Genomic DNA, 26552 nt, shown 5'->3' with positions numbered 1-26552 from the left:
GCAGTGTGACTTGTATGTAATTTCATTCAAAGAAAATGTTGTTACATTTAACTCACTGTTTTATTGTTGAAATAGATCGCAGAATAAGGGTAGCAGCCAAAAGCCTGTGCTGACATTGGACTACATACGTGGGTAGATAAATAATCTATTTAATTCTTTAAAGTTACATCATGAACTGCATATTGTTTTAGGAGTCAACTGACTCGTTACCAGCTCCCTTCACTTGGAAACCTGCCATTTCTCTTCACTCAGGCTCTGCAGGGACTTAGAGAAAGCATGCTCTGGCGGGAGCAAGCTTCAGGAGAGGCAGGGCTATGGAACAAGAAGGGGAAGCGAAAGGAGGAAGGAGAGAAACAGAGTAACTCTAAAGAAGTCCAGGTTCATGGGTTTCATATGTTGTCAGAGACCAGCTCCTCTTGTCTGAAACAATTTGCTGTTCATTCAAAAGTATAAGCCTGAATCTGTTTTCTACTAATAAAAATGTCAAGGAATTGACTCCTGAATTAATTTAAAATAGTATTTATTGTACCCCATGTGACCTCTCCTTGTGGAGAAAAGACTTTGGAGAGTTAAGTAGTAGGATGGTAAATAAATTCCTTTCAAATCAACGTTGATAGAATAAATTGTTCTATTTACTAATCACTCAGTCCAAGATCCCGGGTCTCCCAAACCTAAAAACAAACACCTACTTTTTGTTTAAATGAAAGCAGTAATTTTGTCAATGCTTCTGATATTGTCATGAAATTATGTCTGGACTTCCTGACTTTTATTACTAATTCAGAACTATTACTTTACAAAATCATTGTTGAAAAATTTTGAGCAGAAAAATTCAACGCGAATTGAAATCCCATTTCAGAAAACATGAACCCAAGGGCATGTATCCATGTTTACACATACTATCACTTGTTCTATATTCCAATCACATACAGTGACTTGTTATTCACTAAGGGCTCCATGCTCTTTCACACCTCAGTAACTTTTCTGTTCCCTCTCCCTAGAATATCACTCATGCCAGCAACCCTGTCTGTAAAAATTGTGTTTAAACTCCAAAATCATTTGTCCTGTGAAGACTTCACCAACCACCCACACTGAGCTTTTGTCTCTCTTTGCCACACTGTCCCCACAACCTAGCTCATAAGCAATTAGAATTCTGTAGTATAATCTCATTTCTGTCTCCACTTGATGGACAATGTCCTCTTTAAGGGTAAAAAAATATGACTTATCCTATTTTAAACATTCTGAACCCAGCATGCATGATAAGCACTCAAGAATCATTTGCAGAAGAAGTGGCCCAAAGGGTACAAAGTTTCAGTTATGCAAGATGTATAAATCTTAGAGCTCTACTGTACAGCATAGCGCCTCTAGTTAATAATGAGACTGTATTGTATACTTAACGTTTTTGCTAGGAGTGCGGGTTCATGTTAAGTATTCATGTCAAAAAGTAATAATAAAGCAAGAAGGAAAGGCAGGAGGAAACTTTTGGAGATAATAGATATGTTTATGGCATAGACTATAATGATGGTTTCACAGATGTATACTTATATCCAAACTCATTTTAAAAGTTAAAACAATTGTCACTTACTAAATATCTTCATCTGGTTGCTCCAAATCAAACTCTATTCAAAACTAGTCATTTTTCTTAATTATTCATCTCCATTAATATCATAATAAGTATCTGCTTACTCAAGACTTATACCCAGGACTCATTCCTGGGAATATTCTAGATTGATATCATTCTAGATTCATATAATCAATTCCATATCCATATCCAATATATGTTATCTCATCTCACTAGTAATGCCTTAGTTCTGAACTCCATTTCTTATCTGGACTATTAAAAATGTATCTTATGTGGTCTTCCTAACTCTAATTTGGCCCTTCATTCCAATCCTCCTCTCTAAAATTAATATATTTTCCTCTTTATTGAATTTATTGGGTTGACATTGGTAAATAAAATGATATAGCCCTGGCCAAGTAGCTCAATTAGAGATTGGCCTGGTGTGCAGCTGGAGTTGCAGGTTCAGTCCCTGGTCAAGAAGCAACCAATGGATGCAGAGTAAATGAAGCATCAGAATTCTCTCTCTCAAAAAAATAAAAATAAAAATATATTATTAAAATAAAAAAATTAAATTACATATTACATAGGTTTGAGGTGTAAAAAACATGAATATATTCTTAAAAGATAAAAATTGTCCCACTTAAAATACTACCTGTCTTAGGAGACTCATTTCCTATCACTCCCACAAGCACATCTGCCCCAGCCACATTGAGGTAGTAACAGTTTCCTGATTACCACATAGTTGCCTCACAAATGTGCCTTTTTTCAAGCTGTTCTCTCTGCCTCCATCCCTTTTGTGAATATCTCTAGAATTAAGATAGATCTTCATTCAACTACAGTCCATCTGTATTTTTTACTCACTTCCATTGCTGCTCTTTGATTTAGTAGTAAACAATGACACTAATACTTCTACTAGTACTTTGGGATCTACAAAATATTTTTTGTGTGTAAAGTTATATGATCTTCATGGTAACCTTACAAGTGTATTATCTACAGTTATTGTTATAGACAGTGAGTCTCTTAGATGCTCAAGTGGTTGCTGGTGTCTCCTGACTTTAAAGTTTGGTTTCTTCATTATAATAATTTTTTAAAATATATGTATATATTTTATTGATTTCAGAGAGGAAGGGAGAGGAAGAGAGAAATAGAAACATCAATGGTGAGAGAAAATCATTGATTGGCTGCCTTTTACACACCCCCTACTGGGGATCAAGCCCATAACCCTGGCATATGCTCTAGATCAGAATCAAACCCAGGACCCTTCAGTCCTCAGTCTGATGCTCTATCCACTGAGCTGAATCAGCTAGGGTGACTTTAATAATTTACATTCTCCTTACTTTAGACCTTTAATAGCTTACTGGTCTCCTAAAGTAATATTTTCCACCATTACAAACCATTCCATGGACTGATTTCCATCTTACCTTCCTTAAATGTCATTTTCCTTTTTTTTTTTTGATCTCCTACTAAATACTATTGCATACCCTGTACTCTGGACCATTCATGGATCCACTAAGCTTATTTTTTGTGGTTTATTCACTCTTCTTAGAATGTCCCCTGGTTTCAACCATTGAGGACAGATCAAAACTAAACTTTTCCATGAAAATTTAGCTACTCAAGTCATCTTCCTTTTTTCCTGTCCTTATTGTCTGAACCATGAAATTTATTCCTTAATTATTCTTCTAAACTATTTATCAAAAATAGTCTTTGCACATGTTTTTCTATTTTTTTTTGTCTATTATGGGCCAGACACTTTCTTGAATGCTCTGTATAGACTATTACATTGATATTTGACCATAATCTCTGCAGTAGGTACTGTTATTAATCCCCACTTTATAGATGAAGAAGCAGAACCTAAGTAACTAGCCCCAAGCCACATAGGTGGGAAGTGATGTGGCAAGAACTGTAACCCAAACTAACTGGCTTCAGGGTCCATTACACTAAATAAATCTATAACAAGAAATTATGAATATTGCTGGCAAATTGGTTCATTGATTAGATGTCCACACATCTAATTAATGAAATCTAAAGAGCTCTGCACTTTCAGCGTCTCAATAAAAACGTGTTCACAAGGTGTGCTTCACAGAGGAGTAGGCACTGCTAGCTCATTTGCTCAGTTTTATTATTCCTACCTGCCCCCAAATTAACTCTAATGCCAAGCGCACATCCTTAAAAGCAACACAATAGGTAATAATTAGTAATAACGTCAGACTAACCTCTAACTGACCACTAAGCACATGGAAATGTGTTCTATGGTATTATTTTAATTACCAGAAAAAATGCAAATTAAAAAACAAAATGAGATACCATTTCATACAGACAAAAGTAACTAAAATATAAAAATACCAGCTACCCCAAATGCTGGAGAAGCTGTGGAACAACTAAAATTTTATACAGTACAGAGAACAATGTAAAAGAATATAATCACTTTAGAAGCTTTTGGCAGTTCCTTATGAAATTAAACCTTCATTTACACTATGATCCAGCAATTGCATTCCTAAGTATTTACCCAAGAAAAATCAAGGCATGTTTTTTCAAACAAACTTGTATGAGAATTTCCATGGATACTTTATTAATAATATCTCAAAAGTAGGAAAATATCCCTCAGGAAAAGAATGGATACACAAATTACAGTATATTAAAATAATGGAACACTAATCAGCATAAAGAAGAATGAGCCACTATTACACGTGGATCTCAAAGTATTATATAGAGCAAAAGAAGCCAGATACAAAACAGTAAATAATCTATGATTCTGTTTATATTAAGTTCAAATCAAGACTAAGCTATGATAATAGAAATCTGAAAAGTTGTTGCATATGAAGGGTGGGGACTGATTTGAATAAAACATGAGAAAACATTTAGGGATGATAGAAATGCTCTATATCTTAATTGGGGTAGTAGGTATATTTTCATTTATAAATTCTTCTAGTTATAAATTTGAGATCTCCCCATTTCACTATTTATAAATCATATTCCAGTGAAATAATATAAAAAGAAAAATGAAAAATGGAACATGTACTTTGATAATGGAAGTAGCACATGAGAAGCAATTTCCTGGAATGGTGGAAACCGGTTTACTTGTTTGTTGTATAAAAATTACGTCCTCTTTCAGTTGCTGAATTTAGTGCAATTTCAGAACATGCAGAACACATAAAAAGTGTTGAACAATGCACTCAAAGTTCTAAGCAGAAGACAATATAGTTAGGGAATAAAGCTTCTTTAGACATTCAGCTTCATCAGAAAGGCCAAGCCGCAAATCTCATATCTGTTTGGAAATCCTCGAGCTGACGCAGAAAAGCCTCCATGACTGGGGACAGACTGAAGCTGTCCAGAGGTTCCCTCTCATCCAACTGGAACAATTATTCAGAAAGATATTCATTTTAATGCTCTTTGTATGCTAAGATACAAGAATCTCTTCTTCCCAAGGGCCATATATCCTCCTGTGATCTTAACTGTGTCCCTTCTAAGATGACGCTCCAGAAAGTATATCTTCTCTTGATCACATCTGAAGTTTCTTTCTCTCTAGCAGTGGTTCTCAACCTTCTGGCCCTTTAAATACAGTTCCTCCTGTTGTGACCCAACCATAAAATTATTTTCGTTGCTACTTCATAACTGTAATTTTGCTACTGTTATGAATTGTCTTGTAAATATCTGATATGCAAGATGGTCTTAGGCGACCCCTGTGAAAGGGTCGTTCGCCCGCCAAAGGGGTCGCAACCCACAGGTTGAGAACCGCTGCGAGGGTCCATCCAACCCAAGCATTAAGCATGTTCACATCGTATTTTATTGTAAATAAAAAAAAAACCAAACAACACAGACTTCAGCCTTCCTTCAATGTTGTCACCTTCTCAGGCTACTGCAGCTTCCAACTGACTCTTCCAAAGCACAGAGGAGACCCGCTGTCTGCACTTTCTCATGAGTCTATTCATCTTCAATCTCTTGATGTCTGGCTCCAATCCCAGAAGTCTACCGAAATTTCTCTTTTCTGAGATATGGATAATAGTTGTATAATCTTCCCCACCCTGCCTACTGCATCTGAGACTATCAACCATGTTGTCTTTCTTTAAACATTTCTATATACTTTTGTGACAACAAGGCCTACTTGAGCCTCTCTCTGAACACAGTTATTTTGACTAGAGTGGTCATATAATAAAATCTGGGCCAATTACGTTTTCTTTCTTGGGAATTGTAAGTTGAAACAGGCATTTTGACAACAGAGCAACATAAAATTCTGACCTGAACAGCCAACTTTTAAACTTTATAAAAATTTAGCAGTAAAAAAAACATTTAAAAAAAGAAAAGCGTGCAGACAAATGGTGAAAAGCAGGAATGAGAGAAAATATGGGAACGGAGGAAGCGGACCCCTTTGTTTCTGATTGCTGTTAGGCCTCGGTGTGGGGCCATTATTAATTTTGTCTAATTATGGAGAGATATCAGTCTAAGTAAGTGTTTTTCTTTAGAAACAAGTCTTAGCAACACCCTCCACTGGCCTCTCTTCCTCTTTTCAGACTTCTTTTACTCCCCTTTCTTTTAACTACCAAATCCATACACTTCCATCTAGCTCAGTGGTTCCCAACCTTCCTAATGCTGCGACCCTTTAATACAGTTCCTCATGTTGTGGTGACCCCCAACCATAAAATTATTTTCGTTGCTACTTCATAACTGTAATTTTGCTACTGTTATGAATCGTAATGTAAATATCTGATATGCAGGATGTATTTTCATTGTTACAAATTGAACGTAATTAAAGCATAGTGATTAATCACAAAAGCAATATGTAATTATATATGTGTTTTTCCGATGGTCTTAGGCGACCCCTGTGAAAGGGTCGTTCGACCCCCAATGGGGTCACAACCCACAGGTTGAGAACCGCTGATCTAGCTTCTCTTTTTGTATTAGTTCCTATTTGTGTTTTGACCAGCTTTGTCTGAAAAATCATTATCATCTCAAATTCAATATTTCAAATTCATCTTCATTACATGACAATCTTCTCTAACTTTCTCATATAGTACTTATTAACAAGAGCAACTGTTCTTATTCATACAAACGGGAACTCCAGTTTCACCACTAATTCCTCTATTGCTTTGTGCCAAACTTACCTTACAGGCTTTAAGTTTACAGTTTCTCCCATCCCTATCGCTCCTTTCCACTCCCAGAGCCACCATTTTAGTTCAAACCCTCATCAATGTTCACCTCAGGTCATTATCTTCTTTTAGAAAATAAAATTCGCCAAAAATTAAACACTTTTTATGTAGGTCCTAAAATATTCCAATCATTATATTATATTCATTAAAAAACTATATTACTTAATCCTCACCGCAGACAGTTACACTTGATTATGAATATGACTTCCTAGCTGTTCTCACCTCACTGATTATGCACAACTCTAGATGTATCTTTGTTCTGTAGTAAAAGCAAGAATTTAAAATTTTAATAAATTTTGTGCAGTGTGGCAATGGACCAAAACTCAGATGCTTAGATAATTAGTACCCCCCCCTTTCCATTAGAGTATCCAATGCTATTCTCCTCACACAATGGAACTTCACTTGATTCTAACTCTTGGGTGAAAGCCAATTACTCATGCTTCAAAGCTTGCAAGCAAAATGGATGTGATACTTATAGCTAAAAATTAATATTAATGTCTCACTAAACAGAGCTGCAAGTTCATCCTTTTCCTAAATCACAGGGTGCTTTTAAAGAAATTCCATAAAGAATTCATTTTAAAATGCCTAATAGCAATACCTATTTTAACTTGTTCAGCAAAGATATAGCCCATTCTATATAATGACAGGTAATATATGTGCCATGTACAAATTCAATTATCAAACTTCTTTAAAAATTCTTATATTTTATTATGGAATACTAAATTATATGTGTAAAGTCTCTTCAACTTAAAACTGAACATGCTTAGCATCAGTCAGCTCTTACCTCAAAGTGCATCTGAAAATAAATAATCACAACAAATGCATTTGGTAAGTTGATCAATGGCAAGTCAAGGTGCTGTTGTGATTGAAAAAAAAATAGGAAGAAATTAAGAAGGCTACACAAAAATTTGTATATCTCTAAATAACCACAGAGTTAAACATATGTAATGTCCATATATCTAAATCCAGGTTTCCCAAAGCCCCTTCACACAGCAGAAGGTAAGTTCTAAGATTCAAGCTCTGGTTGTACCTGTGTTTGTCTCTCCTGATCCTAACTCAGCCAGACCCTTCACTTAGGTTTTGATGACAGTTAGAAAACAAAGATGCAGAAGAATGCTGTGGGAAATGAGATAGTCTATTGTTGACACCATCTGCTAATTTTTTAAAACATTTAAAATATTTTAATAAAGTAACTAGTGAATAAGCCCTCTAAATACACTTCTGTGCCTTAGGAGGGAGAACGACATACAAGGGTACCCCAGGGAGCATGCAAGTTCTGTATACCCTTAAGACCAATGTAATTTCAACACTTCAGCCTCCCATCCAAATCTACCCTTAGCCTTCCCTCCAACTGTTCACACTTCAGCCTCCCATCCAAGTCTACCATCAGAATCAATGGAAATATATTGTGTGGCATAGCTGTAAGTGTGCCACACAGGTACCCTCTTCAAGACTGTCACTAATTTCTTCAACTGCTGAGTGTTGTATTTATTGCCACAGACACATAGCTGAGTCACTCTGAGAATGGTCCATGGCCAAAGGGTTATTCCTCTCCTCTTGGGCAGCCCAAATTGAATGACTAATTGATAAGTGCTCAAATGCCTAGCGCTAATTGATAGATGTTCAAATGCTCTGTTGATTTAATACAGGGCCATCCCCGCATCAGAGTTTTCTGTCAGATTGGCTGAGGCTTCTGTTACAAATACATTGCATTTCAGCTCCCACCTCTAACTATCCCAGAGAAATTCTATACATATATCTCTGTTTCATAGTCTGTTTCCCAGGGAAAATTACTTAAGAAAGTTGGTGCCAAGGGAGCACTGAGGAAGTGACTCTAAATTGAGATATTTTATCTGGATCCTCCCTCTTGGACTAGCAATGAGAATCTAATCACTGATGCTATGTGGAAAATTGAATAGCCTGTGTGTACTGTAGCAGTCCAACTGCTAAAATATGCACTACTGATAGACTGAGTGGGATACCAGTGTAAGGGAATGAATTCATGCATAAAATGTCCCATGTTATTTGATAGGTTGAAGAGAGAGGAAGTGATTAGCATTTTGGAATAGAATAGCTGTTTCTGGAATCTCTTGATGTAATAAACAAAGACAACAAAAGACTAAGAACAAAAGGCTAAGAGTGATGAATCACCAATTTATGGCTTAGTGTAAAGACAACTGGAAATCCATGTCATCAGCTAAATAAATTCTCACCTCTTGCAAGAAATGCAGAAAAAGCTGAGCACCAGATCCAGGAATTGATTATCAGAGAGGCAAAGCTCCAGAGAAGATTCCTCAATTTAAATAGGATGGCTATGCCAAGTTCAGGCCTTAATAGGGAAAAAATGGGACTGTGAGTTATGGGATGAGGACATGTGGGTTAACTCACTTAGAACTTTTTTAAAATATATTTTTATTGATTTAAGAGAGGAAGGGAGAAGGAGAGGGAGATAGAGACATCAATTATGAGAGAGAATCATTGATTGGCTGCCTTCTGCATGCCCCACATTGGGGATCGAGCCCACACCCTTGGCATGTGCCTTGATTGAAATCAAACTGTGACCTCCTGGTTCATAAGTCGATGCTCTACCACTGAGCCATGCTGGCCAGATTTAGAACTCTTGAATCCTCAGTTTCCCTGAATCCCAGACTGCAAAAGTGACTTGCTTCTTCCTTTTAGTGATTAGTACTCCACCTTCATTTGAAGACAATACAGAAGTCTCTGACTTGCAAGGAAAGCTGTGCATCCTCCATCAAGATCTATGACAAACATCTCCATGGGCCTCCAGAACAATAACAAGAGCAAAGTCACCACATAGTCTAGCTGAGTAAATGTACGGTCTGTTAAGGAAGGAAAGAGACTGCATGTTGAAGAAACTATAGGATCCCACCAACATATATGCACCAACAGGAACTAAGAAAGTACTTATGAACTGAATTCTGTGGCTGTTAGATCAATGGGGAGGTATATAAACTTAATTACGGAAGAATTTATTGCTATGGAAGCACTGTCCTATTATATTGAATTTAACACCTGACAAGGACTATGGAAGACACTATTAACACAAAGCTACGTTGGTTCTTTGAAGCTTGGAAAAAACAATGGCCTGCACTTAGTAGAAATAGTATGGCAAATAACAGAGAAAGATATCATAAGTCTCTGAGAAGTAGTTGTGATGGAGTGGATATACTACATAAAACCATAAAACTCACCAGCTGAATATGTTCCATGAAAGGACATACCATTTACCAATGTGATAAGTAATGGTAAGTTTCTCAGTGACATCATTGAGCATCTCAGTGTTGACTATCCTCTATAAGTCAGGGATGCTATAGAAACAGGCTCTAATAACAATGGAAATAATAGGATACCAAAACAACTGAGGGTAGGTAGTATTTAACTATCAGAAAAAGCTGGGTACAATTATCATGATGTGGCACCAATGAAGCAACTTAAAGGCAGCTTTTTAGGGTTAAGTAGACCAGAGAATATGTCAATATCACCTCCAAAGTAAAAAGTAAATCATTGCCCCTCACATCCAAAGTGTGGTTTCCTTTTCAAGTTTGGAAATCATATAATCCATACATGAGAATGCTATTCTGACTCATATGCTGGTGATACAAAAGGCTGATATAGTTCACACTCTGTGAACAGAGGTATCTGTGGTAAGAAAGTCACCTTGTGGAATTTATGGTGAGATACAATAGGGGAATCAAATGTTGACCCGGTTTTTTGGATAGAGTTTATGCCATGTGAAGTGGAAACCTAGTATCTATTCAAAAAATATTTCTCGGACTGCAATTGGATTTGAATATCGACAGAAAACGAATATGTGGCAGCCACTAACCATGCTGCCAGAACTACCTATCATGAATTGAGTTCTGTCCAACCCATCAAATAGTGACACTGGGTAAACCCAATAGCAATCCACTGTAAAATGGAAATTGTATAGCTGGGACATCAGGCATGGACAGGGTCACAGGGCACAGTAAGCTGCATGAGGATGTGGCCTAGACCTTTGTCATCCATTGCAATTGCAGCAGTGTCTCTCCCTCAGTGTGTGTGTGTGTGTGTGTGTGAGAGAGAGAGAGAGAGAGAGAGAGAGAGAGAGAGAGAGAGACCTACACACACAGAGGTAGATGAGAGAGAGAGAGAGAGAGAGAGAGAGAGAGAGAGAGAGAGAGAGAGAGAATGTACAGTTGATCTTTGAACAACTCAGGTTTGAACTGTGTGGGTCCACTTATATGAGGATATTTTTCAATAAATACTTGTACAGTTTTGGGTTCATGGTTGGGATGTTATGAATGTGGAAGGTTGATGGCATGCATTATGCCATTTTACATAGAGGACTTGAGTATCCTCAGACTTTGGTATATGCGGGGAGTCTTGGAGAACAACTGCAGAACAACTAGTTTTGGGGGGAGTCAAATATATCCCCTATAAACAGCTAAGGGAAGAAGGAAGAAGTCTAAACTTAGTGGTTTAGAGTCTGGACAACTTATCCCAGTATGTGGGTGTCTCAATATGTGAGAGTACATGAAAATGGACTATTTCTGTGTTTGCATATTGAGGCTCACCAGAAAGTATCCACCTGGAAGTAGCGATAAATAACCAGTTAAACAGAATAGGTTGACCAGTTGTGGTTGAGATGGAGAGTATGCATGGACTCAATAGCATGGAATCCTATTCACCACAGCTGATCGAGGCACAGCTACTGCTGAATGTCCAACCTGACAGCAACAGAGACCGACGCTGAACATTTAATACAACATCTTTCAAGAAAATCTACAAGCCACTTGATTAGATGTAGCAATTGATTGCATTGAACTTTTACTCTGGAAAGGGCAGTACTTCATTTTAACTGGACCAACACAGTTCCAGATATAAATTTGCCTCCCTACCCACATACTTCCATCTTAGCCTAAGGGGACTATTTCACAGTAGTGGATGTGCAACAGGGAGCTCCTGGTTTCCATGGGGGGAACTGCTTCTATGAAGACACATAATGAAAGTATCATGAAATCTTAAGATAGAATTGTCATCTGGTCACTTTAGACTTACAGCAGGAGAAACTGATGCTGATTATTAGGAGAACGTAGGACTGAACTTACATTTAGGGCCAAGGAGAAATATGTTTAGCACCCAGATAAGCCACTGAGAAAATTCTTCATAATCCTTTTCCTAATTTGATGGTAAATGGATAAAAATAGCAAAATGACGAGGGCCTCATTCAGGAATGATAATCTTGGTCACCCGAGGGGTACCTGAAATGGGAGGTTTAGCAGGGAGATGATGTGTTGTGGTCTGGACAGCAGCTACAATTACAAGGGCTCTAGTTCCTGCCAATAACCTTCATGTAAGAGACCAGACAGCTATCCAAGATGGTCTTAACTTGCCATATAAAACAAGTGGGTTTGAGTGGCATACAGAGCAGACTTGTGGATGTCAAGGTGTGATACCTTCAGCACCAAGGTATTCAATCCGGAGTTCACCTCTGGGAATGGCCCTCAACGGAAGGTGGTCTTGGTTTCTGGATTGCCACAAAAACCAGCCCACAGTTTTTCCATACTGTCTTTGAATATGCTCTAGTTTTTCCCTTCGGACTATATAACTCCAGATCTACACAATATATAACCTTTATTTTCACAATATATCACAAGTAGCAGAGACAGCTAATGGTTAACAAAGAAAAATAATTATAGTTGTCATTTAATATTTGCTTGCTTTGTTCCTCCAAAAATTTTACTATAATATTCCTGTCACAGAGAGAAACTATTTTGGGCTGGCACAAGTAAGCACCTTGCCTAACACCACAGTTCTAGGAAGTGGTAATATCTACATCTGAATGCAGGATGTTAAACTCCAAAGACTTCACCTTCCATCACTAACCTGCGAAATGGAAAAATAATGCATACATATGTCAGAGAGAACAAACTTTGAATTTAAACTGCCTGATCATCCACTTAAGTATACTACTCAATATGGTAAATAAAATGTAGTAAATCTTCTACTGAAAAGACCCTCTTTTGTACAGAACTTGAGAAACCATTCTTGATGAATCTTTATTAGAAATTTCATTTCCAAGGCAGATTCTCCATCTGCCAGCTGTATTCAAATATGGAATTTAGAATAATCAAACATTTTTCTAGCCATCCAATGGAGCTATCAGTTGGTTGGTCTGAGCCTAGGAGCTGAGAAGTACAGAAATGCCTTGCCCTAAAAATACAAAGTTTGTGAAGTAAATAAATGTTGTTCCCAACAGCCTGGTCTACTCTTTGGTCACTTTTTCTGTCTTACTTAATGATTTTTGGTATGTTTGGGAATTGTTTAGACTAAATAATATTTTTTCCATTTTTATCCCTGAATTATATTATTTTAGGAAGAAACCAAGAAAGACTGCTAGTTTTCTCAACAATTAAGTAGTACTTATTAATCAGAATGTGTTGACAGTTTTCCAAGATTGTAATTGAGGTTGCATAACCCTGTCTTCATTGATAAATGCAAATTGAGCCACAATGTTCGGACAAGAAACATGTAATCACAATTTGAAGAGGAGCTATTTACCTAATGAATTCCAAAATATTAAACAATATGCTGGCATTAGGGAAAGACTCAGTTTGCTCTGTTTTATTCACACCAAGCATGGCATCTGTATCTGGCTGCTCTCCCTCATAAGGTTATGAGCCCCTCCTTTGAAAGACAATTCTTTCTAATCCCCATATCTTCACGGTGTTCTACACAGAATAGGTTACTAGTAAAGAAGTGAACATTATATTCAAGAAAAATCAAACCAATTAAAAATTTAGATTATAATTCAAAAGTTTTTTAAAAATAATTATATTGTAGAGATATCAGCACTTTACTCATTCCCCCAACAAATATTTATTGATCACCAGCTAAGTGTTGTTACCTGCACTAGGTTTGAGAGAATACAATGGTGAGCAAAACATCAATAGTCTAAAAAACAAATAAACAAACAAACAAAAAAAGCAATATGCTCTTCCATCTGTACGAGCAGAATGAACAGGGAGAGTTTTTTTAAACAAAATATTTCAATAAATAAGAGTATTTTCTTGCTAACCATTTCCACCACAAAGTGACTCTTTGGTGCCTATTCCATGCATTTCAGACCTACCAACAGCCCTAATCCTCACCACATGGTCTCTGCTCTAACCCAAGACATCTCTTTCCCTCTCTGCGTGAATAAAATATACTTTTATTGCCTCCTCGCCAGACTACCTCTGTTGCAATCTGAATCTTATATTTCATTCCTTCCATTTGTAGTTCATACTTAGTCCACATTCACTATTTCGGCAAACGCCCCCCCTCCTTTAATTCACTCTTTGTATAATAATTTGTGTTCCTGTTTTTCTCCCCCAATAAATATAAAAGCTTTTGATGGCAGGTCCTCTTTTTATTCATTTTCACTTTTCTTTTGTGGAGCCTAGCAAAGTACCCAAAGTCATCTTAAACATCAGCAAAAACAATTTGTTGTTCTCCACTCACAAACACTGGTTATTTCTATTTACTCACAAGCATTTCCTCTGCCTGAAATAGTCTCTCTGGCCAATCATCATAATCTACATCACTCTTTTCCTTTAAAATATGAAGAAAAACTCCTTTAATCACTATTTTTTGTTACTAATAATGTCAAACACAGGAAAGTGTTCTGTGTATTCCATCAGAATCACTATAATTCTCCCGAGGTTTTGCTTTTCGTTTTTGTTGTTATTTTTCACTCTGCAAGTAATAAACTACCAGTTTTGCAGTACAGAGAACAGCACAGCCTTGCCCTCAAGAAGCTCACAATCTAGTGAAGAGAAGACAGGTACAGGCACTGGAAACTCAGAGCGGACTAGATGGTGAAAGAGAGAGGCATCAGAAAAGCCCAGCCTTTGGGCCTCTGCACAGGTCATCACACATTAAAGCACACAGGCACATCTTGTCTGAAATTGAACTTGCTTTACTTCTCCAGCAAAGCTGCTCACAGCCCTGTAATTAACCCAGAAGGAATCCCCTGGACTCCAAGTGTTTTCTAGCTGGTCTAATTAGGACAAAGGCAGCAGCTCAAGAGGCAGGATATGCAGCTCTCCATCAGATAGGTAGAACAAGAGAGGTCCCTCAGGTAGTTGAGGGAGTACAGCGAAGTAGAAAATGTAAACATGGTCACCTTGGTGTGCTGGGATTTCTGAAATGTAAATTTTGTGGACATGTTTCAAGTCCAAGCTTGGCTTTCTTCCATTGTCTATGACACTCCACCTTCTTCTATAGCCACCTGCTGAGTCCTCCAGACCCTCAGACTAATGTCAGTAGTAATCTAAGAAAAATGTAATTAAGACAAAAGTGCCAGTACTCAGAAATATAAAAAGTGTACTTTCTTTCTAGCATAGACTTGATGTTCTAGTTTCTGCTGTCTTTGAATTGCTTTTCTGGAAAAAGGGATGGATTCTGCAAAACAGTAATTGCAGTTCTATTTCTCTTTATGACCAATTGTTTTCCTCTTACAAAATTAAGTCTTGGGATCCAGCGCTGTGATCTTGGGTCAGAATATTTCAGTGCTAATAATCAATCCATATAGAAGTTAACTTATTTTCAAAAGGTCATTTATACTACCTCCCATACCAAATCAATAGAATTCTAATTACCCAGGCAGCCATCCGTCATCACTAACATGGTTATTTTACTAAATAAAAAACACCCATTTCTCTACAATATCTACTTATGAATTTCAAATAATTTGAAAGTAGTGAATAATGACCAATTATACTAAACATAATTTAATAGTTTAAAATGCAGAAAGCACTAAACGGAAACCTTGACAATATGCCATGCCATCATAATGAATATAATAATATTGTACAGATAGAAAACTTAATCTGTAAGTAGTATCATCACCCATAAATATCTATTGTGAAAGTTATTGTCACAAATTAGTTAATTGTTTAAAAATTTTTGAATTCCTGATAAATAGGAGTTCACAGTATCTCTCCATTAGATATTGCCTGGTTTTACCACCCATTAATATTCACAGACATATGGTAACAAATGTTTTGCATTAAAATATGAACAGCTTTACTTTGTGGTATATTTTTATCTGGTATTAAGCAGTGCAATAAATCATCTGTCCTATAGGAGTTTTAGATAACCAGACTAAGAGATTGGGTTCACAATGAAACATAAATTAACTGAGAAATAATTGAAAAACAGACATTCAGAAACTGTAAGTACTTTGACAATTACTTTTTTGGTGCTTCTATAATTTTCACAGTTGTAATTAAATCTGAGACTTGAAACTTGTGTCACATCTGATAGACTTTTTTAATTTTCTGCATTCTAAGAAACATCTTCTCCATTCTCATGGAAGGAAGCTTAATATTCCATACACAACAATCAGCAAGTAATATCTTGTGGGTAGGGCCTAAAGGACAGACAGCTGGAGCCAACTATGAGAGAAATTAATGAAGTCTTATAGTTTCAAGTGTCTTAAGAGGAAGGTAATATAAAATCCAGATACTCACAAGAAAAACTTAAAGGCCAAGCTCAAGTTTTCGCTCAATAGATTCTAGAGTTGATATATATTGTCCCAACTAATGGATATTCCCTCCTCTTAACATCATTATTCAGGAATTTAGAGACTTCAAGCTTAACCAAGAAACTTAGGGAAGATTTTTCTTAGACTCCTCATTCAACCTTTTTGGGGAAATTTTCCTCCAATTGGAAAAATTGCAGATGAAAGCATCTATATAATCATCCATACTGCCTCTCACCTGAAAACTAGAGGCCCGGTACATGAAATTTTGTGCACTGGAGGAGGGAGGTGTCCCTCAGCCAGGCCTGCGCCCTCTCGCAGTCTGGGACCCTTTGAGGGATGTCTGCACCCTGCAGAGAGTGGGCCTAAGTCGGCAGGTGGACATCCCTTTTGCAGTCTGGGAACCATTGCTCCTTATCACCAGCTTACAGTGGAGGCGGGTGAGGCTCCTGCCACCACCACTGCGCTCACCAGCCATGAGCCCGGCCTCTGGCTGAGCAGCACTCCCCCTGTGGGAGCATACTTACTACCAGGGGGAAGCTCCGGCATTGAGCGTCTGCCCCCTAGTGGTCAGTGCATGTCATAGCAACCAGTCATTCCACCATTAGGTCAATTTGCATATTAGGGTTTTATTATATAGAATAAGCAGATACACTAAGAATTCCTTCTAGGAAACTACAAAAGACCACGAGGGATGCTCTGGATTTCTTTCCACAACTGTGGCTATTGCTTACTTTATTGGGTGCTAGATGCAATAAAACAGGAGCCAAGATGATAAAAACCAATAATGTGGATGGAAGTTGGATATGCTTCAGGACTAAATAGAAGAGAGGTAAAACACATACTAGACTATTAGCTAAAGTTAAAAGGGGAAGATTTAGATCAAAGAAAGTGAGGGAGGCTATGGACACAGAGCTAGTGAAGGAAGTATTTTTTCTAGAAACACCAAATTGAAAAGGTAGTACATAGTCTCAAAACCCCAGATCAAGAATAGGAAGACAAACCACTTCAAAATGACATAGATCTATATGTGATATGGTTCTGTCCTAAAGGCAGGCAGGCTGCTCCCCTCTATAGTTTGTCTTCCACCCCTCTTGAAATTACACTTCCTTTACCTTTCAGTAGATGTTTGACTTTTCCTCTCTTATTTTTTTTTATTATTTCCTACTCTGTACACCAGTCTCTCTCCTTCCTTTACTAGTCTTTTCCTCTAATAACTGATATTATAGAACTCAAATTATATATAGAAGTAAACAAATTTATTGAGCACCCACCGTCTATACACAAGATAGTGAAGAATACTAACATAACTATAATTAGTAATAGGCAGCATTCCTTGGGCACTTAATCTATGTTATTTAATTTAATGCTCATGAAAACTGTGAAGCAATGCTATTTTATAGTTGAGAAGATAAAGAAATTTTAAGTAACTTGACAAAGTTTACGCAGATACTGTACTTAATGGGTTTATAATCTTGCTAGGAATTTTTTTAAGTTACTTACAACAGTAAAGGTTTAAACTATAGGTCAAGACAAAAGGAGAAATCTCCCAAGAAAATATAAAATATATCATTAAATGAATAATTTGTACAAATAATTTGGTATTATAGAATTGCATAAAATTTCGGGATTTGGAAATTGTGAAGAATCTTTTGATTGGAGCAGAGAGTGGATAAAGAACTAGAGTAAGAGAAAGTTAGAAAGGCAGTCTGGGATCTTGCTATAAAAGGTGGTGTGTTGGTTTTTTGTGTTTTTTTTGCCACACAAAGTAGATTTGGATTTATTTCATATACAAGGTGGTATACTTGAAAGTTTTTGAGCAGGGAGTGACATGTGCCATGATTAAAGCATTTTAGGACAATGGGTCTGGCAGTAGGATACAGAACAGATGCTCAGAGGAGAAGCTCATAACAGATAACCATTGGAAGATTAGAGCAGTATTCCAGTCATAAAGTGATAAGAACTTGAACCAAGGTGGTGCCAGTAGGAGCAGGAAAGAAGGCATGGCTGGAAAAGATGTATAAAAGAGGAAACAAGATCTGGTGAATAATTGAATAGGGCTCATGAGGAAGAATAAGACAGTAAGGCTGACTACAGAGATTAAGGGAAGGAGGAAATCAGAAAAAGGAGCTGTTTGGGGGAAACTAGAGAAGTAGTATCTCTTGGCCCTGGTGAGGCATGTAACGTAAATCCCCTCAGTGAGAGTAGACAGAGAGTATCAAGAGAATGCTCCCATTCAAGGCTAAATGGAGAAAGACAGCAATTGATGTATGTAGTTATTGCAATTTGTTGTGTTTACTTATCAAGATCTATGTCTTATCATTTGCTATTTTTTTTAAAAAAAAAAAGTTGTTCTTGCCCAGCCAGGGTGGCTCAGTAGTTGAGCATCAACCCATGAACCAGGAGGTAATGGTTTGATTCTAGGTCAAGATACATGCCCCAGTTGTGGGTTTAATCCCAGGAGGGGACATTCAAGGGGCAGCTGATGGAGGCTTTACTCTCACATCAATGTTTCTCCCTCTCTCTCTAAAAATCAATTAAAATATTTCTTAAAACTATTCTATGGAATGACTAGTAAAGTGAGTGGCTAACTACCTAAACATCCATTTGTTTCTTGTAATTAAATGGCAGCATTTCAACATCTATCAAAGTGCAGCAAATATTTTATGACCCACATATACAGGGCCTTATACAAAATATTCAGCTAAAGTGAAATATTATTCGGTCAATACTTATTATTGCCTAGTTGTACAAAGGAAAACAAGTTGACAAATTTATGAAAATTTACAAAAAGATTAATATTGTTTCTCCAGCATCTCAGGCAGCTCAATGATATTTACAAACCACTAGCCTCAGGAGAAGCAAACCAGAGTCAAGTAATTCTGTAGTGACATTTCAAATTGAATCAACCCTATAGAGTCTGCAGCATGTAGATTTTATAGAATTTCTGAGTCTAAAAACTATAAGGGCTTTTCATGACCATCAAACAAATAGTATTCTTTTACAGATGAGAAAACTAATGCTTAGAAGGTGACAACCCACATTCATGCAGCCAGTTGGAGACAGAGCCAGTATTGACTAATTCCAGTGATTTTCTACTAGATAGCAAAAGCACCAGACTCCTGTTGGAGTGTGTGCACGAATTCTCTATTTTATTTCATTGTCAATTTTGACTAAATAGTTCTCATTGATAGATAGGGGAATTGCTTAGGTTTTTCTCAGCTATGTGCCACTTAACAATGACATGATTCAAATCACATCCATTCTTTCTCCAGATTTTCTATGATCAGATCAACAGTGTCCCTCTCTCAGAAACATGCCTCAGTGATCATGCCTATGGTAAGCCATCGGTTCTTCCAACCTGTGAGATAGAAACAGTCATCCTGTCTTATAGTTGTTGTTTTTTTCTTTTTCTTTCTTTTCCCTTAGGTTCAATATACCTGAAAAAGTAACTCCTAGAATAAGTCATTTCAACTTATAAAATACATGGAGCAAAATATTTGCACTCAAAACACTTTTTGTCTATAAAAAACACACAAACACATTGCACCCAGATTCTCAGGATCCAGAATGCTGAGAAACAAAGCATGTTTCACTGGAGCGTAGGAGTTAGACCACTGGAGACTGGCTGTTGGGAATAGAGATAGGCTAAAGGTGAGGTTGTAAAGGTCTAAGAAAGATAAGAAAACATTGGATTACATCTCTGATTACTTTTTTTTCATACTTGGAAAGCTCTGAGTACAACTTATAATGTTGAGTTTCTATCTTGCTAACCAGCATTATTTTCACATACTACTTTTTAATATCCTATGTAAGAAAAAGAAAATATTTTCCTGTATCAAGGTTACAATAATTTCTATAGGCTGAGTCCAAACTGTACCATATAACTGGGATATGCAAGAGATAGGAAAGATTTATGTCCCTTGGATCACAGCCATTTTCACAAGAGAAATAATATGATTTTGTGTCTTCATTGCTACTTCTACTCTGGAGGACTTTTGATCTAGAGGTCACAATAACATCTGTCCTCCTAACATTGCCTTAAAAGACGACAAGTGGAACATCCATTATCGCCATAGAGACTACAGAACTGAGTGCTTAAAACCTGCAGACTGGGGGCTATTAACAACCCCCCACCTTCTTGTTAATCTGGAAGGGGACAGGAACCTAACCATTCAAGCAGAGACAACTTAAGACCCAGATATTACTTGTAACAACAAGCACCAACAAATTTAATTCCTTAAATTTGCCATTAGTGCTTGGGTGATATTAATGTAAATGTATGTTTTCAAATAAGTTAGCATTAGGTATAAACCATAATATAGTCAGAAAGTGGCTTCTTTCTTTCAAAGTGCATTTTGGAAACAAATTTGGCATGTATTGCAAATGTCCAAAATTTCTAGCTGGAAAGCAGAAATATTTTTCCTCGGGTGAGAAGGTGATTCCCATTTTTCAACCATTCTAGAGAAAGTCTTTATATAGTAAAAACGATGGGATAAAAGCAATGAATAAGAAGCAAGAAGCAGATAGTATTGAAATGGGAAGATAATGTACAGGTGGCATGATGCTCCAGAGAATTCAAAGAAGGGTATGTGCACCGCATTAGCTGAGATGGTCAATAGAAATGGAAACGCCTGGAGCATTGGGAAAAATATATCATGCCAAAAGTGTACTGATATTCAAAATCACAGATTTGCCCTAAATCAACAAAGACATGCAGAACATTCCCTTCTAAGCTGGCCCTTAAACCCCCCTCCCTACACACACACACACACACACACACACACACACACACACACACACACAAATTTGTCTGCAAGAGGAATCACCACAATTGTCATCTGTTTTTAATGATTAATGGGTTCTGAAGCAAGTAGTTCTATGTATCACAAATAGGGTGGGGCAAATATGGGAAATAATACAATAATTAATAAATAATAATCCAAGAATAAAATGTTTTGCACACTCTATAAATGTAACGCTATTTTTGCCCCACCCGGTATTTCCTTGCTTCATGTTTAAAGACTAGCAACCATAGAAAGGTGTTAGATGGCCTAGAAAAAAAAAGTTTACTTTGCTAATAATAAGCACATGGAAAGTGAATTATTTTGGCTATCTAACATGTTTACTTCAGAGTTCGCCCAGGCATAGATTTGTCTAAACACGTGGTGATGATGATTTCTGGAAGAAAATTCCAAATTTTGATGACTGAAGTCTAACAACAAATAATCAAATGCTAGAAAAGAAACCCCTACCTGCTTATCGACCTTCAAGTCCAAGTACACATTTCTATTGAAATTACTCTCAACAGAATTCCATTGTGGTTTGAAAAGGCAACTTTGTGTCTGAGTGTTTCAGATATTCTTTAAAAGAATCTTAGCCCAGTTTATTTATTAGTTTGAAAGCAATCATTTGATGGATTCCGTAAAAGTACTGTTGTATCATTGCTGTAGTGTTTCATTTACAGATATTAAAGCCCTCCTCATACGTCAACAGAGAAGACAAATATACAATGTTTTCCACACCCTACTAATGAATGTAAACTCGACTCTGTTCATCTTTCAAACACTCTTCTGGCCAAAAAACTGCTTGCAGTTACTTATAACAATTGTGATATTGTTGTTGTTATAGTAATGTATAGTAAACCACTGATTTCCTGATGGCCCAATTGAGTGCTCCAGATAGCTACCACTTGGCAAAAATAAGGTTTTCCTTTTAAATGAGCAAGTTGGTGATTTACTTTATTGTGTGCACAAATTATAATTACATCTTATTTGCCTCTATTGCATCTTGGGCTTTTAAATCATAAGCAAGTAGGTCCCACAATATTTAAAACTCAGGGTCCTAGAGTTATGGCATCAACTATTTGTATTAGTGAAACACTTAAGATATCTATAAAATATTTTGACATATATAAAAATGTAGCAAACTTTCTCTCCTCTTATTTCTCCTTTCCTATAAAGCACATTTAATTTCAATACATGTTTAATTTATTACCAATTTTACCCACTTTATGAAAATAATGTATTGAAGTGTAAAAAATAGCATTATTTTAAAAGTACTACATTTATTATTAATTCAAAAATGAGACAAACTTATCTCCTTGGCTTTTTAAAGAAATGCAGAGTATTTCTAAAAATGCATTTCTATGTGTTATCCACCCACCTCTTTCCTTTTTCTCTTTAAAAGCCTCAGAAGGAAAATTGACTTTAAGCTTTGTCATCTCAGCCTAGGTCCTAAAGGCAGCCAACATCACTATTGTTGCCATATCTTTCTCTTTATTATACAAGTATATCGATGATGTAATTGCAGAAGTTAGGGTTCATTCAAGCTGTTGGAGCAAAGGGATGTTTTTTTTTAGACTGCCTCCTTCGGCACCACAGAACAACTGTAAAACAGAGCCAAGTTCCCAATTTAAGCAATTCATCTCTTGAAAGCAAATCTGCAGGATCTTCATCTTAAAGGACTGATCAAGGGGTCAAAATGCAGAACCTCCGGAAAAGCTCAATTTGCTCCAGACTCAATGCTGAGCTGGAAAAACGCTTGGGTGATACACAGCTAGTCTATGACATCTTGGCTTTTAACCCCTTCTGAAAAGCCCTGAACTTTTCTTTTTCTGTTTGGCTCTAATTTCCCCCCCAAATCCCAAGAGATTGGGAAATATCCCAGCCTTTCATCCCATCCCTGTTTTCCCCGAAACAGACATTCCCCTGAAAGTTGAGCGGAAACTAAGCAATCATGTATTACTCTGCATTCAAAATAAAGCAATGACTGAGAAGTCCGTGATCCTTAATAGAACCATCCTTATTATAAACACAGGGCAACTAAGCATTTTACAAATGCATCAACTACATTAGTAGAACCCCAGGGTCTACGGTGTGATTCAAAGTGCTACCAAAAAGAAGAAAAAATAAGCAAGAAAAGGCAAACACACACACACACACACACAAAAATTCACATGCAGATAAGGCAGCGCATACCGGGGAAAGAGAACATACCTGAGGGATTCGCCTTTAAAAAAAGTGTACACACCAGCGAGGCTGTTCCTCCCCTCCTTTTGGAGTATATGTGTTTTCCTTTCAGGAATACCACTTGCGATTCGTGTTTCTAGCCTCCTTGCCTTTATTCGGCCCCCAGGAGTTAGAGCAGGAGCAGAGGCTGCGACCCAGCGATCCGGACTCAAGTGCAGTCAGGCATGCCTTTGGTCTGCAACGGTGTCTGTTCTTTTCAGCGCTATCGCGCTCCCCGGGCAGCCTCCAAAGCAATTTTACAACTTAGCTGCTGGCACGAAACTGCCTTTCCCTCTCCTCATTGCCAAATTCCTCCGGCAGCTCATTGCTCATCCCTATCTCTAAGAAAGCAAAAATCAGCTGCTTTGTTGACGAGCGCCAAGGCTCAGCAACAATTGAGGGTGCGGAGCAGCGCGCTGAGTGCGTGCGGGGAAGTTCCCAGAGCGCGGGCCGCGGCCAATGCTTTGGGGAATGCAGCACCGACGCAGCGATCGCCCGCCTCCTCTGCCCGGAGCTCCCGGGCTCCCTCTGCCGCCGCCGCGGCTGCAGCACAGAGCAGCTCTCCAGGCGGGGACACAGCCCCGGCTCACGGGAGATGCGCTGCGGCTGCCAGGTGTGGCTGTCACCACCGCACTGACAACTAACTGTTCGGGGCGTAACCTCATCACTGGGGAAAACGCCCGGAGGCTGGAGCTTTCTCGGCCTAATTTTCCCTTTATCGCTGAGCGATGACCCCGAGGAGACAATCCTACGGCCCATTCTGCTGGCCGCGTTCGCAGCCTCTTTGATAACATGGGTAATTTAATAATGACTTGTCTAGGTGTAGCTGGCTGTGCTTCAGATCATGAAAAGCACACTGCACACGGTATAATTCCCAATTAGCCACGGAGAGGCAGCTAACAGGACCCGTGTTTCCACAGAGGAGATGCTGATATTTCATCCCAGGTGGCTTTCTTTTTTTTTCTTTTTAATGTGTGGAAAGCCATTTGAAGGTGATTCCTCAAATATCCGAATTAAAGACACACACACACACACACACACACAATCAAAGTGGGAAGAAATAGTGGAAAACTTATAGTGATGCAAAGCTTTTGCTTCTCACTTGGAAATAATGTCTGCTACCCATTTGATGTTAGCACGTTAAAGAGCTGGCTAGGAATTGAATGGGCTTGCTTTCTTTTTTAGTTTTGCTGAGGTGAGGGGAGTAGCAGTTCCCACTTTCCATCAATAAAGCTTTCTTTTTTTTTTTTAATCCTCTTACCCTCCTGTTGAAACAAGCAAAACAAGTACTGGATCTTAAAATAGAGCCTTTGGGAAGCTGAAGTCCTGAGATGATGTGTAGGTTGTTAGATGCATCTGGTCTGTTGGCTTACTTCAATTCACTTGTCTTTGCTTTTAATAGGATCTGTTTAGGACTGAGGAGCAGTCAACTATCAGCTGAGACCAAACAGGACAAGAAGCATACACAGAGATTTGTATGGCATTTTCCTGTACATTAAAGGATGAACAAGAATTTAGAATTGACTCTACTTTACCCAAATAATATATAACAGCTGCCAGCAAAATGAACCGTTGAGCCTGATAGAACATTTTTGGCAAAACACATTCCACCGACTATCTGTGTGGCAGGTGCTGGTACTGAGGCTTCTTGTTCCCGGCTCTCAGCCCCACCTTTAGCTCCTAACAGCACAGCTTCCTCAACCTGCTGCTTAAGTGACTGTTAATGGACTTGAGCAGCTGCTCAAGGTCTAATGAGCTTCATCAGCAGGCAAGCACGCAGCAGAATGATCACCACATTCAGCAGCCACCAGCGTGGCAGGCAGGACAAAGCGCTGCCGCCCGGGCTGTAAGCACGCAGCAGTAGCGCAGGAAAGCTGGTTAGACCTCAGAGCAGATGATGATCTGGCCAAACCTGGCTAGCCCACACACTACTTTGAATTCTCTTCAACACACAGAGGAAAAAACACCCATTCAGAGTTTTTTGGGGTTTTTTTGTTTGTTTGTTTTGTTTTTGTGAGCAATACCCAGGAAAAAAGATATGCTCAGCTAAGAACCCCCAGCACCCCGAATAGTGTAATGCATTCAAGTTCTCAGGAAATTGAGATATGTCATTGGTTTAAATCAGCGGTTCTCAACCTGTGGGTCGCGACCCCTTTGGCGGTCGAACGACCCTTCACAGGGGTCGCCTAAGACCATCCTGCATATCAGATATTTACATTACGATTCATAACAGTAGCAGCATTACAGTTATGAAGGAGCAACGAAAATAATTTTATGGTTGGGTCACAACATGAGGAACTGTATTTAAAGGGCCAGAAGGTTGAGAACCACTGGTTTAAATGTTTAAACCTATAGAAGGAAATACAAGTAAGATAATCCTAACCTTGAGCTGCCTCCAGGATGTGTATATGATGTAATGAAAAGAGGTGTGAAAATATTGCTCTAAATCAAATACTCTCACAGGAAAAGTAACAACAGGGATGATGGTCACCAGTCTTTGCTTTTTAAGAAGAAATGTTTCATGAATGCTCCAAAGCAGTGTGTACTGGTAGATTCACTGCTCAGTTCTAATTATCTGTATTCTGGTGTATATTTCAAAATGGAAATAGTTTACACCTCTGAAAAGGGCAGGACTCGTGTATCTGAGGGACACTGGCTGCTAATAAGTTATGTCACTGCTGGAGAGAGTGACAGAGCTTTATGACTTGATTGATGTGCAGGGACACCAAAATCCCTCACAGAACTTTCTTGTCTCTAGATGGGTAGTTTTCACCTGCTGAGCACCTGATATGATATGATATAGCATTCAGAGTACTACACATTCTTATCAATAAATCACATTCTATTTCTGCAAAGAACTTTTCAAATAATTGGATTAATAACATTAACAGCACAGGATATGAAATTAATACACGGATATGCTCACAGCACACAGGTGCATGCCCCAAACTTACAGAATGATTGATTAAGAAATATGATCATTTCTCCTCTACATCTTTCAGCAGCGATTTTAGGAGGAATAAAACCTCTAGGGTACCATTCACCTCCCATACCCCAAGACATACATTGGGGCCGATCATTTGTTTCATTTATGGTTCAGGTGGGAGAAAACCAAAGTGTCTGGGTCATTGGTCATTTTTTATTGGTAGGAAAGCTTGACTAAAGCAAACGGATCAAGTAAAAGGATCATTCTTAAATAATTCTATTACTGCCTGTGCACTTGGCTTTAAGCAATAGAGGAATTCTTGAAAAAGCATAAATCAACCTCGTGTACACTGAATTGTATTTTCCGCATTCTAGAAGACCTCATT

At 37.9% G+C, this 26552-nt stretch overlaps 1 protein-coding gene across 1 annotated transcript in view; it reads right to left on the bottom strand.

Annotated features, from left to right (window-relative positions):
• The window catches only part of UNC13C (unc-13 homolog C), a 558354-nt gene extending 534745 nt beyond the window's left edge, over positions 1-23609 (bottom strand). The window contains exon 1 of the mRNA XM_036302049.1: positions 23230-23609. The gene's annotated coding sequence lies outside the window, so the exon portion shown is untranslated. The remainder of the gene's footprint in view (positions 1-23229) is intronic.
• Between the last annotated feature and the right edge of the window lie 2943 nt (positions 23610-26552).

Source organism: Myotis myotis, unplaced genomic scaffold (genome assembly GCF_014108235.1).
Source record: "Myotis myotis isolate mMyoMyo1 unplaced genomic scaffold, mMyoMyo1.p scaffold_m19_p_1, whole genome shotgun sequence".
Taxonomy (NCBI): Eukaryota; Metazoa; Chordata; class Mammalia; order Chiroptera; family Vespertilionidae; genus Myotis; species Myotis myotis.
This window is presented reverse-complemented; position numbering and strand designations above follow the sequence as displayed.